This window comes from Triturus cristatus, chromosome 10, assembly GCF_964204655.1.
Source record: "Triturus cristatus chromosome 10, aTriCri1.1, whole genome shotgun sequence".
Classification (NCBI taxonomy): Eukaryota; Metazoa; Chordata; class Amphibia; order Caudata; family Salamandridae; genus Triturus; species Triturus cristatus.
This window is the reverse complement of record NC_140593.1, coordinates 498,940,255-498,958,344: the sequence shown is the minus strand read 5'-3', so window position 1 is coordinate 498,958,344 and position 18,090 is coordinate 498,940,255.

Below are 18,090 nucleotides of genomic sequence, written 5' to 3'. Positions count from 1 at the left end.
ATCTTGTTTTAACGGATGAAGAAACAAGAATCCTCTCACTTGGCTTTTCTTTCTGCAAACGAACTAACTTTAATTATACTCAAACGCGCATTGACTTCTTTAAGTTTGTAAGAAAACTAAAACTACAAAAATTCTTTGATGTAAAAAATACTAATCGGAAGGAAATGAGACCAGTTGTCAGCGAGGAACCAGGAAATCTAGATGTTGGGGACATGCAGGTACTTTTTGAATGTCAACAACTCATAAGAGAAGGGGAAGGTATGGGTGTGGCAGATTCAGTCAGTCAAGTTAGTCAAGCAGATGAACTTTTTTGTTTAGATGTTTTTGACAGTACCACCATGAATTTTAGACCTAAATCGAGTTTCACACCCAATACCCCTAGAGACACTCTGGATATATACTCTGACCTGGTAATAAAAGATTTAAAGGAAATATCCTTAAACTCTAGCAAAGAATTTTTAAAGAAAGCTTCAGGTTTTGATAAAAAAATATGAATCTGTGATGGTTAAAATTCAAAGTAGACAGGACATAGTTGTAAGGCAAGCTGATAAAGGTGGAAACCTAGTGTTGTGGTCCCTTAAAGCATACAATTGTGAAGCAGCCTTACAATTGGGAGACAGAGAATGTTATTCTGTAGTCCCCAATAGCAATCTAATTGAAATCAAACTTAAATACCAGAAAGACCTTGCACGATGGCGAGGAATTGGGTTGATTAATCAACCAGAATATTTGTTTTTGAAGGTGGACAACCCAGTGGTACCTATATTATATTTAATACCAAAAATACACAAACACAAGGATAAACCACCAGGGCGTCCCATCATTTCTGCCATCGGGAGTCTCTTTGAACCAACCTCCAGATATTTAGACTCATTTTTACAACAATATGTGAGGGCATTACCCGCTTATATTCAAGATTCAAGGGATTTCTTGAATCAATTAGAGAATATAAGATGGGAGGAGTCTTATCTCCTCATAACATTGGACGTCGTGAGTCTGTACACAAGTATTGCCCATGAAGATGGTCTAAGGGCAATGAGGCATTTTTTAAATTCGCGACCTATTAATCTCTACCAGCATACTAATATGCTGTTGGAGATGTGTAGGCTATGTCTCACCAACAATCACTTCCTTTTTGGAGGTGATACTTACAGACAGAATAAGGCCACGGCGATGGGCACCTGCTTCGCCCCCAGCTATGCCAATCTACACATGGGCTGGTGGGAGGAGCAGGTGCTCAAAGTTGACTACATGAATGAGTGGAGAGAAAATGTCATTAAATGGATCCGTTTCATTGATGACTTATTCATCATATGGAACGGATCAAGAGAATCGGCACAGAAGTTCATTGAAAGCATAAACATAAACAAATTGAACTTAAAATTTACTGAGAACATAAGCTCAGAGAGAGTGATTTATTTAGATCTAGAGGTGTATATTGCACAAAATTCAATCCAAACGTGCACTTTCAGAAAACCAACTGCAGGAAATTCGATCCTGCATGCAGCTAGTTTCCACCCAACTAAACTTAAGATGAGTATCCCTTATGCAGAGAATCTGAGAATGAAACGCAACTGCAGTGAGACTACTGCTTTGGGGCAGGCTCAGGAAGCATTGAGCCACAGATTTCTCCAAAGAGGATACAAAACTGGGAACGTTAAGACAGGCTCAATTGAAAGTAGCAAACATGGAGAGAAGTGCATTATTGAAACCAGATACTAAAAAAGTTGAAGAAAAGCGGAAGAATACTGGAAGTCAGATCCGCATGATTACTGGTTACAGTACATACCAGGCTAGAGTGAGAGATAGCCTGAGTAGACACTGGCACCTTGTTAAGCAGGATCCTATTCTAAAGGGGAAGGTTACACGAATTCCTTTGTTGACTTTTAACCGTGCTAAATCTATGAGAGATGACCTATTTAAAACGGATTTTGAAGCGAAGAAAAGTGGGGGTTGGCTTAAAGCAAGCCCAGGCTTCCACAAATGTTTTAAATGTAAGGCCTGTAGACACGGTAAAAATACACAGCAGATAATGTCTCCCCTTTTGAATAGTCCATGGAAAATAAGAAAGCCACTAAATTGTAAAAGTGAATTTGTTGTTTATGTCTTGAAATGCTCTTGCCCTAAGATGTATATAGGAAGCACTATTCATATGGTCCACGTGCGTATCCTGCAGCATCTTAGGGCAATTACTAATAATGACAAAAATTATGTGGTTGCCCGTCACATAAATGAATTTCACAAAGGCAATACTAATGATCTAATATACTTTGCCATTGACCAAGTCCCTAAAGAACAAAGAGGAGGTGATAGGGAAAGGAAATTAAGAAAACTAGAGTCTAAATACATACTCATGTTTAACACAAAAAGTCCTCATGGTATGAATATTGAAGAAGATCTACATATACATTTAAAATAGAGGTATCATTCCCAATTACGTTGATTTTAAAAAGTTGTGGTTTTAAATTTTGATTTTAAATATAACTATCCTGTGATGGATTGATTGCTCCGTCTCTTCTCTTCTTTCTTTACATACTACCCAATATAATCGATTTTAGGACAACCGTTGTATTACAGTGATTATGGGATTCCCCGATATTTTTATACTGTTGCACTAGCACTTTATTGTGATAACATTGCGATTTTTTGCACAAAGATAGGCACTAGCACTTTACTCTTAAGCATTGAATTGCACAAAGCACTAGCACTTTATGGGTATCGAGTTGAATCCTACTGTTTAATTATGTCACCAGTGTATGTCCTATTATGATATTATTATGTGTCTTTTCTTTTCCCCTGTCTCTTCCGCCTTGGTTCCTGGATGTAAAGGTTACCAAAATGGATTACAAGTGAATTATTCATTGAAAACTTCGTTGATCCTAAAATAGGAGCGATGGACAAATCAACTATGACAAGGGATCTAGAGTTACATGACTAAATCATGATGTGTGTAATAATGTTACAAATGATTGCGTAATGATGTAGAAGAGAGATACACTATTGATAGATTGTTATTGTCCACAATGTTATTCTTTTTTGAAATCTTTCCCCTACTTTTTATGGATGCTTTGATTTGAATATAAATATGTAAATATATGAAATATTTGTAAATAATTTTTAAATCCAATCCATTGTTGATTTTATTTAAATGAGATAAATTTGAATATAAGAAAGATTTCTGGCACTATGTCATGATAACGTTGTATTGAAAAAGTCAATTGTTATGGCAATAATAGTCTGTTGTTTGTATCTATTGAGGAGCGAATCATGTGACCCTATATTGTTTGCTTAAAATGGAAACGTTTGGTCCACATTAGATTGTGTGAGCAAGGGATACGTCCCGAAACGCGTTACGTAAGAAAATAAAACCCAAGCCGGACGGCTGAAAGCATCCTGAGTGTCGGTGTCTGATTTTGGAGAAAGTCAGATTTGGTAGCAAATATATATATATATATATATATATATATATATATACATACATATATATATATATAGAGAATTCGTTTTTAACTTATATTGTTGCTCTATTTTATAATTCCAGGGATTTATCCTGTAATTGTATTGATTGCATGATATAAATATGTAAAAGAATACAAAAAAACATATATGTGAATCAAGACTTACATGTAAACATATTCCTATAATGGAGTTAGCTTACACTAGCGCCCATTGTAAGTCTTTCTACCTTGTCTATTACCATGTGACACGGAACTAGGGGAAGTGGGTGGTACACTCAAAACACACTTAAAAGCGGAAAGTGAAGGGTTAATTTGCATGTGATCAAGGGCTCTTGAGGCCCGAAACGCGTCGTGTGTGGGTTGTGATCTGCAATAAAAACATCTTACCTGAAGTCCAGCGGGGTCCGAGTTTCCTTCTTCGCCGCCGTTGAGTGGAAGTAGCAGGGATTTGAACTTTCCGATATATATATATATATATATATATATATATATATATATATATATATATATATATTACCTACTGGCGGTTGCCAGTAGGTAGTTATAGTTAGGACCCTGTTTCCATAGGAAATCCGCAACATTCTATTTGGAATAACTTTGGCGCCGGTCGACGAATCCTCGCGAATTTCTCAAAATAGGTGGGGCGCTACGCTCCGCTCCTACCCTGAAAGTCTCGGGGGGATTCGTCAAGCGGGGGCTGAGATAAAAGGGGGGTCCCAAAACGCGTTTTTCCCATGCATTTTTCCATAGGACCTTTAGACAGGGCTACAGCCCGAACGGCTGAACAGAATTACTAGAAATTTGGCAGAGAGGTAGTCCTCAGGTCAAGGAAGTGCCTTTTGTAGGTTTGGTGTAAATCTGTTCAGTAGATTCTGAGAAAATAGCCTTTAAATCAATATATATATCTGAGCCAGCTTACGGTACGCTTACCGTAAGCTTACCGTACGCGTACGGTGGCGTGCGCGAGCGCGATTCTGATTGGCTGTTAGATCTTAGTAAACATTCGAATCGGCCGAAACCAGGAAGCGGCGGCCGCCATTTTGTGTATTTCACTCCGGTAAAAAAGAGTGATATCTTGAAAAGGGGGCAAGGGAGAGAGTTACAGACCCCCTAACATTTGTAAGGGGGTCAAAGAAGGACAGAAAAGTACAAAGAAAACATTTATTGATTTTTAAAAAAATCACGGGGTACGCGTACGGTAAGCTTACGGTAAGCGTACGGTAAAAAAAAAAAAAAAAAAAGAAATGAAATTCAGATTTAAGTGTTTAGATATTAGGGGGCTCTAAAAAGAGCCGTTGTGTTTATTAAGTGATTTTTTAGTGGTACCTACAAGTAAGTACCGATGCAGAGTCTAAGGTTCAAGAGGAAGACTCTGTTCCCTTCATCATTGAAGTGCACACCATCTCCTCTATAAATGTCTTGCATGTCGTAACGCAAGTTGTTGTGGTAAATGGAACCCATACCATAGTCACGGAGGAAAGCAGAAACAGATTTGTTGACGTGCTTTCTTGCTTTGTCAATCTGCGGACAGAAATGATTGGACCAGTTCCATTTTTGCCTTTGGCATATGTTAGAAAACACAAAGGCAGTTTTAGGGAAAAGTGAAAACAGTTGTGCAAAGGTGTCCTTCATAAGCATTTCCAGACCTACCCCAGTCAAAGTGCCTAGGTCATTGCCACCACAGTGCACTATTATGAGGTCAGGGTGTTGGATTTGCATGAAGGATTTCACCAATGGCATCAATTGGTGCCACTTTAACCCTCTCTGACCAATCCATTTAATGTCTACATTTGGCAAAGCAAGGTCTCTTACCATACCTGTTTTCTCTGCAAACTTTTCACTCCAGAAGACATAGCTGTGCCCTACAATCCACACTGTGAACATCTTCAAAGGAGAACTGGATGCACTCAGGAGGTGTCTTTCAGTAGAATGGCAATATGAAAAGAAAGACAGTTTGGAAATGGAGGCATACATATTTTTTTCAAAACAAAAAGAACTGATTGGCTGTTTCATACCATTCTAGAATAAAAACTAGGCTGTATGTGTAAATTAATAGAAGCATGTTTTGTATTGGTACAGAAAAATGTGTTACCAAAGAACAGTACTATGGATTTGCTGTTAGGTTTGAAAAGTCAAGCACTCTTGCTCTGTGGAATTGAAACGTTGTTTGGCGAACTTCTGACCTGACTCCACACAGCAGTGTTCCATGAGCTGTTGCTATGGTAGCAGGCAGAAGTCAAGTTGGGGGAAGGGTACTAGGCAGAAGTCAAGTTGGGGGAAGGGTACTTTTGGAAAAGGGTTGGTTTTCAACCAATAGAAATGTGTGATTACATTTGAAAAAAAGGGGGAAGCACTGAGATTTGAAACTTACATGTATATGTGTGGAAAAATAGAGGGAAACTTTGCCATTATCTGTTTCTGCTGAGAGGAGAGAGGTGTAGAGAACAGAGATCCTGGCTCTGATAATCTGCTGTTTGAGTGCCACATTTCTTTCACAACCAACTAATTTTAAAGGTGAGGTTAGAGTTTGAGAGGAGATGTATATGGTAAATTAAGAAATGAATAATAGAAATGTAATTCTTTTTGTTGAAGTTGCGTTTATTATTTTCTGTTTTGGGAGAAATTTAAATGTGAGGAACATGTAAAATAATATGGACTATGTTTTCACGATAAATTAAGGTGTATTGGTATTAAAAATGAATAGTTTAAGGGTTTGAGGTTGGACTCAGTAATGAAAATACATTCAGCATCACTAAGGCTGGTTGCCCTTGGTGGAATGTAGGCAGTCACCCAGGTTACACATGTTGGGAAATATAGGCAGAGATTTATTGTGTACAACTCTGGTAATTTTATATTTGCATTAGTAGGAAAAAGGGGGAGCGATTTTTTGGTTCAGAAGCAGACTCTTAGCACACACCCAGCTCCTTTCCATGTATAATCATGCACAGTATTTACAAGCGAGTGGGGTTTGAGGTTTCAGTCTGTAATGCAAATACATTCAGCATCACTAAGGCTGGTTGCCCTTGCTGGAGTGTAGGCAGTCACCCAGGATACACATGGTGGTGGTCTGAAAAAGCAGTTTGGACATGTGCATTTAAAAAAATCTGAAAAGTGGATTCATAATGTGTCAGTCTGTAAAAGTGATTATCACTTGCCAAAAAAAAAGAGCAGTAAGTGTGCATTCAAATTGGCAAAGAAATTTCGTTTTGTGACTAATGTGAAAACATGACTCTGTGTGCAAATAGGAATTACAGGCAGAGATTTATTGCGTTTTGCTCTGGTGATTTCACAGTTGCATTAGTAGGAAAAAGGGGGAGCGATTTTTTGGTGCAGAAGCAGACTCTTAGCACACACCCAGCTCCTTTCCATGTATAATCATGCACAGTATTTACAAGCGAGTGGGGTTTGAGGTTTCAGTCTGTAATGCAAAGACATTCAGCATCACTAAGGCTGGTTGCCCTTGCTGGAGTGTAGGCAGTCACCCAGGATACACATGGTGGTGGTCTGAAAAAGCAGTTTGGACATGTGCATTTAAAAAAATCTGAAAAGTGGATTCATAATGTGTCAGTCTGTAAAAGTGATTATCACTTGCCAAAAAAAAGAGTAATAAGTGTGTTTTCAAATTGGCAAAGAAATTACGTTTTGTGACTATTGTGAAAAGAAATGTAGTAATATATTTAAATAAAATAAAGGATTTTTTTTTAGTTTTTTTCAGGTATTGCTGAAGAGCAGTGAACAAAATTTAAGATGCCTACAAAATCCAGAGTTCAAAAAACTCACAAAAAAACCTATATTTGAAGACAACTGGAGGACCAAAGTTAGTAGAAGATGCTCATGTTGGGAAAAAGAAAAAATCTTCTGGTAAGCAGAAAAAACAATTTCTAAAAAATATATTCAAAAGAATGAAAAATGTACAAAATGTCTGTACTGGAAAGAATGTTTTGAAAAGAAAAGGACAGGAAAAAATTGAGAATTTAGTTAATGCAAATATACCTTCTGCAACTGAAAAGATTTACATAAATAGAAAAACAGCGTTTAAAGAGATACGTAGAAAAATGTTTCAGAGAAGAGTTATGTCCAATTTGATAAAGGATGTGAAGAAATATAAGCAAAAGACTAAGTTTTATAAAAGAAAAAAAGAAATTGAAGCCATTGCAGCAAAGGCATTAGAATTAAAAAGGAAACTATTCATTTTAATTTTGAATAGGATGCGTACATTAGATAAAATGGTTAATGTACTGAAATCACATAGCAAAAGGAAAAGAGTAGTGAACAGAACAAACTTTTGTAAAGTGTTTTTAGGAAAGTGGATGCATAGTTCAAGTAGTGAACCTTTTTTTAATGAAGAGAGCTATTTTCAAAGTAATAGTTTGCTGCATGCAGTTGACACCAGAGGTCGTGCTTACGAAGTAAAAAATGGTTGCATAATGGAGAAGGAGATAATGGTTCCAAGAGATGAGGTACAAGTGATGGCAGATGAGGCTATGGGGAGACGTCCTAAAGCCCCAGTGTACACTTGGAATTGTAGTAGTATTTGCACTGTGCGTCAGGAATCTATTGACAAATTTCATGAGTTTCTAAGAGAATATAGTAAAAAAAGAATAAAACAGAAGATTAAGGTGCTTCAAAGTCTGGATCCATGCAGAGTGAGAGAGAATACTGGTTTGCAGGGTCATTCTCTGGCTTGTCTATCTAGAAAAGTGTGTAATAGTGTTTTCCATCATTTTAGGATGCTGGCTGTTCATCATACTGAAATGAGAAAGTTTGTGAGACGGTTGTATTTTGCCAAAAGTCCAGCAATAAAGTTAAATGAATTGAATAGGGCTCTGTTCCGAGGAACGGTATCAGATGTAGAGAAGGTTGTTGATGAAATTCAGTTTTGTTACTTTGGTCCTGAACAAAACAGTGCAGAGAAGGACACAGTAAATGAGGAAGAAGTAGAAGAGAATGTAGAACCCTCTGTAAGTAACACATTTAATGATCACATAACAAAATTTGCAATAATCTCTAATGAAAGACCAAATTTTACTTGTATTTGTTGCCGCAGAACTCATTATAGAAAACAAACTAGGAATGTTGATCTCTACAGAAAGAGTTGAAAATGAAGATAATTATAAGTGGAAGGATTTTGCCACATATATATTTCTTGAAAATTGTTTTGATTTGGGTGAATATCAGCGTATTTGTAAATACTGTTACAACAAGTTAGAGGAAAATAGAATGCCGACCAGAGCTGTACATAATAATTTAGAATTGGATGCTATTCCTGCTGAACTTTCTGAATTAAATACATATGAGTCTATACTCATTCAATGTGTTCATCCGTTCCAGACCATAGTACGTATGGAGCCCAAAACTGGTAAATTACCTCCTTCCGATTTACTGAGAGGTTTAAAAGGTAGAGTGGTGTATTTGCCCTTGGATTTGAAAAAAAATATGGAAACTATTGATGCGGATACTTTGGAAACTGAACCATTAATTATTCTGGTTAATGGTGTACCTACAAAGAATAAGAAGATTTGGCAGGAGCTGGTAGATGTGCGGAAAGTACAAAGAGCAAATTTGTATTTGAAAAGGAATAACAAATGGTATGAATCAATTTATATAGAAGAAGAAGAAGAAGAAGATTTACAAGAAGACACAGAAACACCAACTGGACAAATTGAAAAAGTGGACAAGTCAAAGGAAGAAGAAATTTATGAACATTTTAGCATACATCCTCTTCATTCAAAAGAAGTTATGGGAGACAATATTGATCTCTTTCAGATGAAGAAAGCAAAAGGAACTCCCGTGAGTGTATGGGAGGAGAGCTTGGAAGCTCAATGTTTTCCCCAGCTGTTTCCTAAAGGAAAAGGAGGACGATACGATGAACGTCCAGAACAGATTCCAGCTTCTGAGTATCGGACTACAAGACTATATGCTGAAGATCCCAGATTTCGACAAAGTATTCCTTATTTGTTCCATCTTTTATTTGAAAGCGACTTGTCTGCACTGTCTTATGCAGTAAATCACATTTTAAAAAGTGGAGTACATTTACAAAATGTGTCTGCTAAGGATTTTATGGAGAAAGTGCAGCACCGAGATGATCATTTGGAAACACAACTGATCAATCTGATGGCTTGTCAGCGTGGGACAAATGAATATTGGTACCGACGCCATGGTGAATTAAAATGCATGTTACGGAATTTAGGAACACCAACATGGTTCGTTACACTAAGCTGTGCCGAGTACGCTTGGGATGATTTACTGGATTTTCTACGAGAGGCAAATTCAAACATTAAAAACATCGAATACAAGACAGCAGGAGAACTGTGCTCATTGGATCCGGTTAATGTTTGCAGATATTTCAATCATAGATTTGAGGCTATGATGTCCTTCATCTGCAATAAAAAAAATCCACCTCTTGGAGAAGTAGTAGATTTCTTTTGGAGAAAAGAGTACCAGGCAAGAGGTGCTCCTCATATTCATATGCTGTTGTGGATCAAGGATGCCCCAAAGTTTGGAACAGATACTGATGAAGCAGTGTTATCTTACATTGAAGAATATGCAACATGTGCTATACCAAAAAGCACAGAAGAGAAAAAGTTAAAGGAGCAAGTTTTACGTTTCCAAAGTCATCGGTGTGGAAAATACTGTCGACGGAAATACAAGAGCAAAGATAAATACTACACTAAATGTCGATTTGGATTTCCTAGACCTGTTCTTTCAAATGGAAGAGTAAACAGTTTTATGTCAGCTGTGAGACATACTATCACAAGAAAATCACCTAAGAATACCTACAACCTTAAAAGAAAAGAAGAATCAAAAAATATAAATGACTACAACCCAGTCATTTTATCCATGTGGAACGCTAACATGGATATACAGTATGTAGCTGACAATTCCATTGCTGTTGCTCGATATGTAACGTCTTACATTACGAAATCAGAAAAAACAGAATTGAAGGAAATGTGGGAAGAGATTTCTCACGAGAAGACTGTCAGTAAGAAGCTGTACAGTTTCAGTTTGAAGATGTTATCGCATCGAGAAATTGGATCCTACGAATGTTCAGATAGGTTATCTTCTGCAAGTCTCTACTCGAAGTCAAGAAGAATAATTTGGGCAAGTTTAGGCCTTGCAGCAATGAGAAATCGGGTACTAAAATCTGTTGGAGAAATTGAATATTTGGCCGAGAATGACCCAGAAAGTACAGATATTTTGAAATCAAACATGTTGGACACATATTATCCCAAGAGAAGTCAACATCTGGAGAACATGTGTCTCTATGAAGTGCTGCAGAACTACATTTATTCACGGAAAGCCGCAGAAGACATCAACAATGGAAAATATAAAGTCATTGGTGAGGAAGGATGTTTGGTGAAGCAAACAAAAGGAAGTTTGATAAATCACAGGAAGCTGAGTTGCGACACTACTGACAAGAAGGAATTTTACTACTTGGCTCTTTTACAGTTGTTTAAACCATGGCGTACAGAGGATGAACTACTGGGAGAATTTCAAAGCTATGAAGATTCTTTTAATGCTTGCAAAGACAGCATACAATGCAGTACATTCTCAAGTTATCTGCAAATGTTAAATGAAGAAATTGAACAGGAAACTACAATTGCAGCAGAAATAGCTAGAGACAGTTCTCAGGACAGCCAAAGTTCAGAAACACTCAGTCAAGATCCCCTAGGACAACCAATCGTTGAAAATGAAGCATCAATAGCCATGAATGAAGTGGAAACGGCTATGAATCAAGCTCAAGAAGAATTTATAGACTTACAAAATTTGGAAAGACAACTGAACGAAGAGCAGCAACAAATTTATGAAGAGATCAGAAACAAAATTGATCACGGATTTCTACATGAAAAAAAAGAGTGCTCATGCACATCATTTCATCCAATCAGGATGTATGTAAGCGGACAAGCTGGAACTGGAAAAAGTTTCCTAATTAAAGTCATCAGAAGCTACCTACAGCAAAAAACGGATTCTACTTTGTCTTGTGTGGTTACTGCTCCAACTGGGTTAGCAGCATATAACATAAAAGGAATCACTTTACATCGTTTGCTAATGTTACCAGTGGAGCATGAGAACAAAATACAATACAACAAGCTAACTGGAGAAGCATCCTTGGAAGTTTCAAGAGTCTTGAAGAAGATGCAAGTTCTCATTATTGATGAGGTGAGCATGGTTTCAAACTTAATGCTTGCCTTTGTGCATTTAAGAATGCAGCAAATTCTGAAGACAGACTATGACATGTTATTTGGTGGAAAACACGTCATAGTTTTTGGAGATCTTTTGCAACTTACTCCAGTTAAAGGACAACCAGTGTTTAATACTGTCACACATGAAGACACGAAGAAGTCATTGGGAAGCATCGGAAATACAAATATTTGGTCCTTCTTTGAGTACAAGGAACTTACTACTAATATGAGGCAAGCAAGTGATGAAGAATATGGAAGTATTCTGAAAGATATCAGAATTGGACTACTCACAGAAGTTGGCAACAAAGCATTACAGAGTCGGCTGCTACATAATTTATTTCCAAAGGAAGAAATAGTTGCAGAGAAGATATACAAGAACATTGCAGAAAACAAAACTATCATCTGCTTAATGCCAACTCTACGTGAATGCTCAATATTCAATGAGGAGCTTTTGAAATTGGAAAAGGAAGAGATCAGGAAATTAGAAGCAGTGGACAAAATTGAGGATGGAAGAATTACTGTCACAGTAACAGGCACACTGAAAAATAAATTGGATTCACTAGAGAAGAACATTTCCAAAACAGCTGGATTAGAAAAAAATCTATATGTTTGCATGAACTGTAGAGTATTTTTAAGGAGAAATTTGGATGTTGAAAAAGGTTTAGTTAATGGAGCTATGGGAAGAGTTGTGGGTTTTATTAATTATCAGAAAAAAGATGGAATTGAATGTTTAAAAATAAAATTTGATCAGATAGAAGAAGTTAAAGACATTTGTCGTTGTACAGTTCGTTTCATGCTTGTGAAAGACTTATATGTACGTAGGAAGCAGTTTCCGTTTTCGCTAGCATATGCTGTAACTATTCACAAGTCTCAAGGATTGACTGTAGATTGTGCATTTGTGAACATTGGTTCAACTGTGTTCAAAGAAGGTATGGCATATGTTGCTTTGTCACGAGTGAAAACATTATCAGGTTTATTCATGATAGACTTTGATGACTCAAAAGTTAGTGCTGATACAAATTGTGTAAAGGAGTATAATAGATTAAGAAGAAGCTATGCTCCTCATTTAGGTCAGTATCCTGTGTTGGAGAAACGTGTAGTTTCTCGTAAAAGGAGAAATGAGAATATCTGTGATGAAGATGTACAGAGGAGGAAAAAAAAGAGGAGTGATGTAATTGCAAGCAAAAAGAGTAAGGAAAAAGAAGAACAGGTTGTAGGATGTTATTTTGAAAATAGCTCTGGTGTCAACTGCTACGCAAATGTAGTGCTGAATGTTGCATTTTATCTGGAAAGTTTGCAAGAGCAGATAATAGTAAATCAGGGAAAAAGATTCTGTTCAGAGCTGAGTCTCCTTTTTCAAAAGCTGAGTAATGATAAAACTCAAATAGAAAGTGCTACTGAAATTAGAAAACTTTTAGATGTATGTTCAGGACGAACACAGTTTTCTCAAAATGAACAGCAAGATGCACACGAATTTTTGATGTTTTTTCTTCAGGTACTGGAAGAAGAAGAAGTTGCAATTGATAATTTATTTGGTCTCTCTTATAAATGGGAACATAGTTGTGAAAACGGTTATAATATATGTGGCTCTAATGTTGATAATGAAAGGTTTATTTTTTTGACATTGCCAGAGACTAAAACAGTCACTTTTGCTAAATTAGTTAAAGATGCTAATCATAGCATGCAATGCGGTGAGTGTCAATCTGACATGTTTTCAACATTAATTTTAAAGGAATACGGACAGTATGTAATTTTAATGATGCAACGATGTAGAGCTGATGGTTCAAAATTGGATACTTTAATAAAGAAGTTTACAGGACAGCAATTATCAATTTCAGGAAAAACTTTTGTAACTGTTGCAATAATTTTCCATGAAGGACCTACTGTTACTTCTGGACATTACACAGTTTATCTTAAATGTGAAAAAGGCTGAACACTGTGTAATGATTCCCAATTGGTTTTTAAGCAACGTTTGCCTTTTGATTTAGCAAATTCCTATCTAATCTTCCTGAAACCTAAATTTTAGGGAGACTTGGCAAGATCTGGACAAAACAATTTTACCATTTTATTGGATTACCATTGGAATTTTCAAAAATAAAGATTTTTTAAATTATCATTTGGCCTAATGGAAAGATAACCAATTGTAATGTGGACTTTTTTAATTTTTAATGAAACTTTCGAAAACCAAAAATTTAGAGAAAATCGGTAACATCTGCTCAATTTAAATTTTGGAATGTTATTGGAGTGCCATTGGAAATTTTTTCAAAAAAGATTTTTTAAATTACTATTTGGCCATGTGGAAAGGTAAACAATTCTATTGTGGACTTAATAAATTATTAATAAATATTTAGGGAACCAATATGTTACAGAGAATCGGTGAGATCTGTACAAATAAAACTTTAGAATTTTATTGGATTACCATTGGAAATTTAATCAAAAAAGAATTTTAAAATTACTATTTGGCCTAAAGGAAATGGAACCAGATGTAATGTGGAGTTATTTGAGATATAATATTGTGATTATACTTCTGAAACAAACATATCAGACGGTATTTTAAAGAAATAAGTATTGATATTAGATGATATTTTTTTAGAATATTATGCATTTCTATAATGTTAAGTTTAAGTAAAAAGAGATTCTGGGCTTTTTTAATACAATCTTTGAGATTGTTATTTTTTTTTGCCCGCTGTAAAATGATGAATGCAATTGCTTTCACAATTTATAGTGAAATGCAATATATTCTGAAAACAGCAAAAATAAGGCAAAAATATTTTTTGATAAATATGTAAATATGTGTACTGTATTATAAAATGTTTTAAAAATATTAATACTTTTTTCTTTTTTTTCAGATTGATATAGAAAATTTTCGAAAACTAGAACCATTTTTAAAGCAATTTTTAAAAAAAACAAATGAATAAATATTTTTTTGAGTGGGTATGGTAAGTCAATAATAATAATTGTAGTCTCTCAAAGACCTTGTAATGTGATAATTGATTTTTAGTGTTTTTAAAAAAAAAAAAAAAAATACGCGCACCGTACGCGTACGGTAAAAAAAAAAAAAAAAAAAGTTTTTAAAAACATATATAAAAAAAAGATGAAAGATAAGGTTGGCTCTTAAAAGAGCCGTTGTGTTCATGCAGGGACAGAGGAAAGAAAGATTGGGAAAATTAGTCTCTGCGACAAGTGTGCTGATCTATTTTGAGGTTCACTAGGGAAACACTGGTCTCCCTATGACAAATTAGATCATGACAAGAGGCGCATCGAATATCAACCCTCAGAAATCGAGGGTTAATTTCCAGAGGGCCAGCAAAAGGAGATGCTCCCCCCACAGATGAAGGGCTCACCTGACCTGCAGAAGAAGGACTCAGCCCTGCAGATGATGGTCCAGGCTGAGCTGCTGTGGATGTGCTTGGTTGACTTACTGAAGGGTTACCTCCAGTAAGTCGAGCATGTGTCCTTTTGTGTACATCCTTGAGGTGCCTCATCATGGTATGATTCCCAAAGGAATACTTCCTGTCAGGATTACCTCTTGAAAGTACACGCTGACACAGCTTGCAAGTCACTAAGGGTGCATTTACCTTTTGCTGGCCTTCAGGAAAAGTAAAATAATCCCATACATAAGAGGTCTTTTGTTTCCTCGCTCTCTGCCTCAAGGTAGTGCTGCTAGTGCTAGCCTCACTCTCAGAAGGGCTCTGCTGTTCTGCCATCATATCACAAAGACAACCCAGCTCCTTCTCCTAAGGGATCACAAGCAGAAATGAGGGGAATGGGTGTGGTGTAGGAGAGTTCTAGAACTGAAAGTAGTTTCAACCAATCAAAAGTTGTGTTTCATGATCACATGACCTACCGTACGCTTACGGTACGCTTACGGTACGCTTACGGCAAAAGTACGCATGCGCGTAAAAAAGACACGCGCTTGCGCGCATGCGCATAACAGTCACTACCCGACACTTCCGCGTAACGTGCGCGTGTAGCGTACACGCGTACGCGTCCCACGCGGAGTACGCGCGGCTACGCAAATTGCGTAACTATACGCAAACAGCGTAGATAAATTACGGACATTGCGTAAACCGTACGCTTACCGTAAGCTTACGGTACGCGTACTAAAAAAAAATTAAAAAAAAGGAAAAAATGTATTGCTAATAAATTTTACCTGTTTATTTTATAAAATATTTTTAAAAAAACATATTATAGAATTTTAAAAATGTAACCATAGTCTTAAAAAAAGGATAGAAAATTAAAAAAAAAATATGTTTAAAAAATAAAAGAAAATAAAAAAATTAGCATTTAAAAAACCTTGCAAATTCACTGAAAAAACCATGGGTTTCACACACGTTATAGTTAGGAATTAGCATTTAAAAAACCTTGCAAATTCACTGAAAAAACCATGGGTTTCACACACGTTATAGGTAGGAATTAGCATTTAAAAAACCTTAGAAATTCAATGAAAAAACCAAAGGTTTCACACATGTTATAGTTAGCTGGACATTTCACTCGTAAAAAACCAATGAAATTCCCCCGTTATAGTTAGTTCAGCTAACTATAACTCGCGCGCCCGCAATGCACTGCTGATGACGTCACATATTACATCACTCATGACATGGTCAGTGACATCACTCATGACATCACTGATGACATCTCAAATGACATCACTGATGACATCATTCAGAGAATGTGTGTTTTTCAGAAAATTACATATGTTTTATATATGTATATCTCAAGGTCGATGGAAGAATAAATGGGTATATAAGTGTCTAAATGGATGAATTGTTTTTGAAAAATTGATTGTATAACTGACTGATTAAGTGTATCTTAGTGAATACATGGCTTAGTGAGTAATGTTTAAATATGTAAATATCTGTATCAGTCTCTCACTTTGTGTATAAGTGGCTGCATGGGTTGGTGAGTAGCTACATGGGTGTCTATATAGGTTATTAGTTGGTTTTTTGAGTATCAGTGTCTGATGTCTGTATGGTTCGGTGGGGGGTATTACGTAGTGCATAGGTGCATGAATGAGTGACTCACTCTTTGTATGTGTTGAAGACAGCATGTGTGCAGGACTCTATGGGTGAATGAGTGTGTGCATGGGTGTGTTAGTGAGTGAATGACTGTCTCAATAGTGTCTCTATGAGTAACTACATATGTTTTAAACTAGTATATGTGACAATTGGTGTATATAAGCGAGTATATGTGAGAGTGAGAGATTGGAAGAGTTCCTGTATGAATAAGTATGTGTTTCTATAAGTGATTGTTTAAAAGACTAAGTATGTGTAAGTTTCTGTAGAAGTAAGTGTGGCGGTGTGTGTATAACTGTATATGCAAGTAAATGTATGTTTGATTCTTTATTAGCATGAGTGACTATGTGTGTGAGTACCTCTATGGATGAGTGGCATTGTGTAACAGGATGTATACGTGTATGAGTACATATGATGAGTGAGTACATGTATGAGTGACTGTACAGGACTGTTGGTGAATGAGTGGATGTGTATGTGGATCTTAGAATTACTGAATAGTTTGTTGTAACTGGTATTGGTATGTCCATTGTTTTTAAAATTTTAATTTCTATTTTTGAATGTGTGTATCAAAGGTTATATTAGGGGCAGAGGTGGTCTGCCACTCTATCACAAGGATGATGTCATCAGTGATGTCATCAGTGATGTCATTTGAGATGTCATCAGTGATGTCATGAGTGATGTAATATGTGACGTCATCAGCAGTGCATTGCGGGCGCGCGAGTTATAGTTAGCTGATCTAACTATAACGGGGGAATTTCATTGGTTTTTTACGAGTGAAATGTCCAGCTAACTATAACATGTGTGAAACCTTTGGTTTTTTCATTGAATATATATATAATCTACTGCCGGTTGCCAGTAGATAGTTATAGTTAGGACCGTGTTTCCATAGGAAATCTCAAAATTCTATTTTGAATAACTTTGGCGCCGGTTGACGAATCTTTGCAAAATTTTCAAAACTAATGGGGCGCTCCGCTCATCTCCAACCCTCAAAATCTCGGGGGGATTCGTCAAGCGGGGGCCGAGAAAAAAGGGGGGGTCCCAAAACGCGTTTTCCCCATGCATTTTCCCACAGGACCTTTAGTCGAAGGTACAGCCCGAACGGCTGAACAGAATTACTTGAAATTTGGCAAAGAGGTAGTCCTCAGGTCAGGGAATTGCCTTTTGCATATATGGAGTCAATCTGTTCAGTAGTTCCTGAGAAAATTGATTTAAAAGCACATAAATATCTATAGCTGCGCAACGTGCGCGCACATTGCGCGCACCCTAACGTGCGCGAGCGTAATTCTGATTGGTGGTTAAATGTCAGCCAACGTTCGAATCGGTCGAAATCAGGAAGTGTCGGCCGCCATTTTGTTTGTTTTGAGTGCGAGAGTGAAAAAGGAAGGTGTCGAACGTGAAAAGGGGGCAGGGTAGAGAGTTCCTGACCCCCTAGCC